The 7559-nt window shown below is 44.9% G+C and overlaps 1 non-coding gene across 1 annotated transcript; it reads right to left on the reverse strand.

Annotated features, from left to right (window-relative positions):
- Nucleotides 1-2757: 2757 nt before the first annotated feature.
- LOC138268896 (small nucleolar RNA SNORA64/SNORA10 family) lies at nt 2758-2875 on the reverse strand. Its single transcript, XR_011200187.1, has one exon. It is a non-coding gene; the product is annotated as a small nucleolar RNA SNORA64/SNORA10 family (small nucleolar RNA).
- Nucleotides 2876-7559: the final 4684 nt, after the last annotated feature.

A 7559-nucleotide genomic window follows, 5' to 3' on the forward strand; every position in this document is an offset into this window, starting at 1 on the left:
TAATCAAATATGCCAATCATGGAAAGCCAATTACATGCACATTTTATACAGGGGCACTTGCACTTTAGCACTGGATAGCAGTGGTAAAGTGCCTAGAGTAACAAAAACAGCAAAAACAGAGTCCAGCACACATCAACAACCTGGGAAACAGAGGCAAAAAGTTAGGGGAGACCTCGCCAAAGAAGAGAAGTCTAACATGAAATATTCCAGATTCATTATTTTGCTCCACAGATTCACAGAAAGTAATTAACAAAAGTTTAAAGTGCTAAATATTGTACTCTAAATTATGCTTTTTTATTTTTACTTCAAGTTGTCATACGTTGATTCAAAATCCACTTCATTCCCCAGTCAATTACATAGAAAGTGACTATGTGCATCAAAAGAATATATTTGAAGTTCCCTATTTCTGCGTGATATTACAAATGGACATTTGTGTGGCTGCCTTAGAGGGTATTGAGGGCATATTATTTCTAGAGATTGTTTTTAACTGTCTATGTACAATTCTCTGATGATTCTACACATCACTAGTATGAGTTTCCTCATAAAAAGGAGGAGATGGGACCTGTAGTAAAATTAAAGTGCCAGGTAATTCGTGTCAGACGTACATTCCTATATAAAATGAATTGCTCCTACCCGATCAATTTCACAAAGTTATTTTCTCAAGAACAGAGCACACATTATTAAGGAAAGAGGTGTATTTAAACTATGGGACCCATCAGTGAGACAGCATTCAAAATGATTTTTAGGTTCAAGATAATCTCCAAAACGTTGTCTATATGTATTAAATAAAAAATATTATAAAATTCTCAATGTGTTAATGAGACATCCCTGAAATGAGTTCTTTCGTGGTCTAAAAAAGCAGCATTTCAACACAAAGGGCTTCGTGCATAGATTATTTGTGGGTATGTGTATATGTTGTTTAGACCACGTCTCCTAGATCTAAATTCCATACAAACCAACATGAACACCCCTAATCAGTCCACCCTCCTGAAGAATACATTATCAGGTAATAGGTTTAGAGGGGTAATCAAATCCATTGCAGAGGACATAATCAGTGTATACACAAACAATTTTGCATTATCCTGCAAGCAGGTCCTAGGCAGTGGAAGAGGGGAGCTGTTGAATCATTCATTTTATTTTCTATCTTGTATCAGAGATATACATGTAATTCTACATCACTATTGTGTCCCATCGGGGTTTCTGTTCCTAATAAAATAATTATTCTTGACTCCATTCTGTGTAGTGTGAGTACACAATTACCACTGCTTTCATTTAGCCTAGTATGTTTTATACCATAGTATTTTAAGCACTTTTTTATGATGTTCACAAAAATACTTTTCTATCAGATATGAGAAGTCCAGATTTTGCACAGTTATTTTGTTAAAACGTTTACTGCAAATATTACAATGATATTATCAATGATGTCATGAGTGCCTTGATTTGTGGCATAATTAGCAGTGCATTCGAGGGGGCTAGTTATCGTTACTTTAGGGCACAAGTTATTAGTTACTTGAGGTAACTATAACTATTACTGGTGAATTTCTCTGTTTCGCACAATTAAAACATGAGCATAATAATAATGTCCCTGCAACCTTTGGCTTTTTAAGTGTATTTCTATGTTTTTTTAAATTCTATTTCTTAACTATAATACCCTTGTAATCTTTGTTTATTTCAGTGAATTTCTATGTTTTGTAACGTATAGCAGTTTTAATTACTATACATTAATCCAACTAACGCTGTGCACAACCTCTGGCTGTGCACTACAGCAGTTGGCCACAGGGCCTGGCCGAGGCCAACCCCCTATAAGCACCTAACCATACACCGTGCATGTCCTTCATCCGTGTACAGCAGGGGTTGCCTGTAACGGCTGGCCTGCAGCCAGTCGCTGTGGCCAAACCCTCTAACCACCCAACTCCGTGCTGAACACAGCCCTTTTGCCGTGCACAGCCGAAGTTGTGCGTGGCAACTATGGGTATCAGAATAGGTGTGTGAGGTTGTATCTGGTTGTAAGTGGCTGTGAGAGTATCTGTCTGGGTGTGAGAGTGCACACATTAGTGTCATAGTGGGTGCGTCATTGTGTGTGCGGGTCTGTGAGTGGGTTCTTTAGGGTATCAGTGGGTCTGTGAGTGGGTGTGTGAGTCTGAGTGGGACTTTGAGTGAGTGCGTAACTGCCTGAGTGGGTCTGTGATTGGTGTATGAGGATCTAATTGGGGTGTGAGTGGGTGCACGAAGGTCTGAGCGAGTCTGTGAGTGGGTGCATGAGTGTCTGAATGGATCAGTGAGTGGGCGCGTAAGTGTCTGAGTGGGTGTGTGAGTGGGAGAAAGAGATTGAAAGAGAGAGACACAGAGAGAAAGAGAGTGAGGGGGAAGAGATGGAAACTTTTTTAGGCTTTGATGTATGATATACTTGGAATGAGATATTTCTGCTCAATTTAAAAATAAAAATGCATTTCTCATTTAGAAAACTCAAATGACTTTTCATATGAGCCTTTAATATTTTTACTTAAAAAACAAAAAAAAAGGCAAATGAGTCCACCAGGACTCGAACCCTCAATGCTCAGTGTGGAAGTCTGTGATCTTCACACTAAGCTATTGTCTTTTTTTCATACTTGTTTTTTTTATCTCTTTTTGGGCCATCTGGAACTGCGGGAGAGCCCTCAAGGGCTCCCCCGTGGTCTCTACATGTTTTTTAAAATATTGTACAATCTGCTCTTTACGGGCTATGTGGGACTGTGAGTCAATCCTCAAGGCCTCCCTGGCTGTCCCATTGCTTCAGCAACCAGGGAGATGCTTTTAACAGCAGCTCCGTGGTTGCTGAAGCAAATCTTTCATCTCTGTTCCATGTACACAGACATGTGTGCAGGGAATAGAGATGAACGCTCCACTTTTGACAGCGGGACCTGTTTGGCAGGTCCCGGTGTCAAAATGCAGAGTGTTTGCTGTGATTTAGCTGCAGCTATAAAACCTGCTGCCAAGCCACAGCAAACAGCTATGTCCTGGGGTTGGGCATGTCAGGACATAGCAGAAGCTGGGCCGGGGGTGGCGGTTCCCAGGGCCATCAGTGCCTCCATGAGGGAAGTCACGCTGCCCCTCTCCAGCATGCACATAGCCCTGGGGAGCTGTTGGTCCCTTCACTTTACTAACTCTTTGCCCTGGGGAGGTGATGGCCCCTAGGACAGCGGGGGCTGTGCGCCCCCCACAAAATATAAATATAGCCCCGAGAAGGTGAGGGTCCCCAAGGATGCCAGAGAGGTATGCAGCTAACCTGCACTCAATATTAACAAAGCCCTGAGTTGGTGGTGGTCCCAGGGAGTGCAGGGGGAGGGGGGAGGCTGCAGGCTCCTGCATGAATGATCAAAAATTGTGCTGGGAATGTGGTGATCCCTGGGTCTGTGGGGGGTGCTGTGATGCCCCAACCCACCCACATTCAAAATCATCAATGCCCAAGATCTGGCCACACAGGGTCTTATAAAAAAACAAGCTTGGGTGAGTGCACTTGTTTTTTTATTTTTTTGCTGCAAATTCACGAATATCGTGATTTTGCTGCAAAAACAAATTAAAAACGCTTCTTCGATCGAGGGGGGTCGGGGCAAGGTTCCCAGAGCTATGGGGTCAGGGTGTCTGTACCTTGTCCCCTTTTCATTTTTTCATGTTTTTCTCTGGGACTCAGATGAAGCCGAGACCAAAAATGGTTGCCAACACTTTGTAGATGAAGAATTGGCAGCAAGGCTGAGCTTTGCATTTACCTGCATGAGCTTGTCTTTTTCTGCTAATACATTGCGGCCAGAGATATACAAATTTGGATTTCCCTAAATTTCTCAAACACTACTGAACAGATTTACACCAAATAAGCAAAAGATCAAGCTAGGTATCAATAGATAGCTTTCTGCCAAATTTGGTGTAATTCTGTCCAGTGGTTGGGCTCTAGATGTGTCTAAGGTTCCTATGGAAATGAACATAGGTAAATGCAACTTTTTTTACCCCCCATTTTTCTTGGCTCACATTTCACAGATCACCCCAAAAATGTGCATGTGCAACAGGAATCACTACAACACTTAGTGGAGACTTGTCAAACGGTCCAAAGATATAGGCAAGTCAAAGACACTTTTTCTATGGAAACATGGTAACTATAACTACCTGGTGGCGACCGGAGCTAGAAAATATATATATATATATATATATATATATATATATATATATATATATATATATCTATATTCACTTAAAAAAAACAAAGGTTTCAGGCACATTACAGTTAGGCTCACATTTTAATGTACAAAACCATAACAATTCACCACTTATAGTTAGAGTTACCTCAGCTAACTATAACTTGTGCCCTAAGTTTACTATAACTCGCACCCCCGCCATGCACAGTTTTTTCATCAAATATTTTACTGACAATATTATATTGATATTATCAATGATGTTATGAAAGATGGAATGAGTGCCGTAATTTGTGGGGTAATTAGCAGTGCATGGCAAAGGCGTGAGGTATAGTTACGTTAGGGCATGAGTTATTATTAGTTGAGGTAACTTTAACTATAACTCAATGAAAAAGAAATGCTTTTTAGCCCTGGGAGGGTCCCTTTGGAACCCTACCACCAGAGCTAAGAGGTCAGGGTGTTTGTACCATGGACCCTTTTCTTTTTTTCACTTTTGTTTTAGGCTCTGCTTCAGCCGAGTCCCAAGATGGATGGCAACACTTCAACGGCTTCTGTTCTTGAAGTGTTATCAGCCAATCAGATCTTTGCACATGATCGGGAAGGGTTGTGTCCTTCCTTTGCCGTCTGATGTCTGTGTGCATGCCCCTGCTCCCTCCATTTTGGCCACCAAGTTCCATAGACCTGCCACTGCTCTTCCTATCTACTCTGAGTATTCTGTTGAGCCGCCACTGCCACTCCCACCTTCCTAGCATGGTCCCATGGCTGCCGCCTGTCCATGCCACATCTACCCTGACTGTCTGAATTCCATTCCCCTAGTCCCTCCCTCCTGTCCTCAATGGTCCATTTTGCTGCTACTCTCTTCTGCCCTCCATGTTCTGTTGTAGACAACTGCTCCTCCTGCCTACCCACCAAAATTAATGTGTAATGTAACTGATGTTCATGTGAAGCACTCCAGTACCTTTGGGTCAAGTCTGTGATAAATTAAACCTGCAAAAAAACTAAGACATTACGGCCCTCATTATGACATTGGCAGTAAATGCTGCTTACCACCACGCTGACAGCCCCCAATTTACCGCCACGGCGGCAGATATCTGTTCACCATATTATGACACACACACACACCAATCCGTCAGTATTTAGCCACATACAAAAATCCGCCAGCCCAAAGCTCAGTGATAAACTGGTGGTATCAAAACCCACGCCATTACGCAAACAGAACAACACCCATCACATTATGACCCATGAATCACCATGGCGGACATTCAATGGCGGTAAACCATTGGCGGTACACACCGCTGCGCTCACAATGGACACCCACATACAAAACAACACCACATTGGACAATTCAAACAAAACACACCTGACACCCATACACACACCACACCCACATCACTATAAAACACACACCCACATTACCCACAACCCTTTACGATTAAGAATCATTGCCAACAGAAAGACACCAAGACCACTGACACAACTAGAGCCACACACTACTCACACCTATACACTACTCACCCACTCCACATCACACTCCCCAACACATTACCCAACACACCCTCACCAACACACCTCACATAACACCCATGGCACCGCAAAGACACCCCCGTTTCACAGAGGAGGAGCTAAGGGTCATGGTGGAGGAAATTGTCAAGGTAGAGCCACGGCGATTTGGAGCACAGGTGCAGCAGATATCAATAGCCAGGAAGATGATGCTGTGGTGGAGAATCGTGGACAGAGTCAACGCCATGGGACAGCACCGCAGAACTAGGGATGACATCAGGAAGAGGTGGAACGACCTACGGGGGAAGGTACATTCCATAGCAGCAAGATACCGGCTCGCTATACAGGGGACTGACGGTGGACCCCCACCTCCTCCCCCACAACTCTCAGCATGGGAGGAGAAAATCTTGGCAATACTGCATCGTTCGGGCCTAGCCGGAGTCAGAGGCAGACTGGACTCTGGTAAGTCAACTCTCTACTATCATCACCCCCCTGCCTGCATGCCATCACATACCCTCACCCTCACTCCCATCACTCCACTACCTCCCACACACTCCACCATCACATCTCACTTATCCCAATGCCAAGCCCTGCATGTTGTACCAATGCATGGACACCCCTCACAGCCCTGCATAGACACTCATCACTAAAGCATGAACAGCATAGGGAAACTAACATACCCACAAAACACTAAAATACAAAAATTAAAGCTTGCAGGGCAAATCCAGCCATAGAGGGGAAGCCAGGGATGTACAATATGTCATACACATCAACCATAATACATCATTTACAACCCCACAGGTACCCAAGCCAATGTCACCGGAGTGGAGGTGCCAGCACTATCCAGTCTCAAAACAGAAGAGGCCCACAGTGATGACAGAAACTCTGGACTTCAAGATCTGGATGATCTACCTGGCCCATTAGGAACCACTGGACAGCCGGTTACCCAAGCCCAGTCACACAACACCACAGAGCCTCCCCCATCAGGAAACACCACCACAGCACCCACCCAGAGTACCCACACCTCTGTCCCCAGGACAAGTCAATCAGCAGTGTGTCCACCTCTACAGGTACCCTAGGCCACACCTGACACACAGGACAATCAGGGACCTGGGGTCAGTGGCAGTGGGGACATAGTTTAGGGGACAGTGGCACAGGCCCACACAGAAACTGGGAGGAGTGCTGTACACCAGGGGGAGGACAGGCCCAGGGAACCCACTCTCCAGGAGGCACTCTCTGAGATCCTGGGATCCTACCAACATTCCCAGGACATGATGGACCAGATCCTGGATAACGTGCAGGATAACAGGCAGCTGCAGGAGGGACAGTACCAGGGGATCAGGGAGGACTTGAAGGCCATCACCAACACCCTGATCTCCATAGCAGGGTGTTGACAGACATGGCCAACATTATGAGGGAGGCAGTGTCACCCCAGCGGGCCCCTGCCACTACCCAGACATCTGAACACCCTTCCACCTCTGCTGCTGCTAGTGGCCAGGAGGCCCCGTCACAGGACTCACAGGCCACCAGCGCCCCCTCCTGCAGAAGGTGAACCACCCCACAAACGTTCCCTGTGATCCAGAGAGAAGCCAGAGACACATGCCAAGACCCCTGCCAGGACATGAGACTCGCCTAATTGTCCCCCTTGTGTCCCACTCAGTCACCCTGTCCACCTTGAACTACCATTGCTCACCTTCCTGTGTCCCCTTGGACAATGCACCTGTTCTACAAATGACTGGAACAATACCCTGGACTTTCCTCCATCATCACCCCATCCCATTGCACTTTCCCTTTATATGTTAGCACTTCAATAAACACCCTTTGACAAAAATCGATTTGGAATATGTCATGTATTTCAAAAATGTATATTTTGAAACAGTAACAAACATTGCAAAT

Source organism: Pleurodeles waltl, chromosome 12 (assembly GCF_031143425.1).
Source record: "Pleurodeles waltl isolate 20211129_DDA chromosome 12, aPleWal1.hap1.20221129, whole genome shotgun sequence".
NCBI classification, from domain to species: Eukaryota; Metazoa; Chordata; class Amphibia; order Caudata; family Salamandridae; genus Pleurodeles; species Pleurodeles waltl.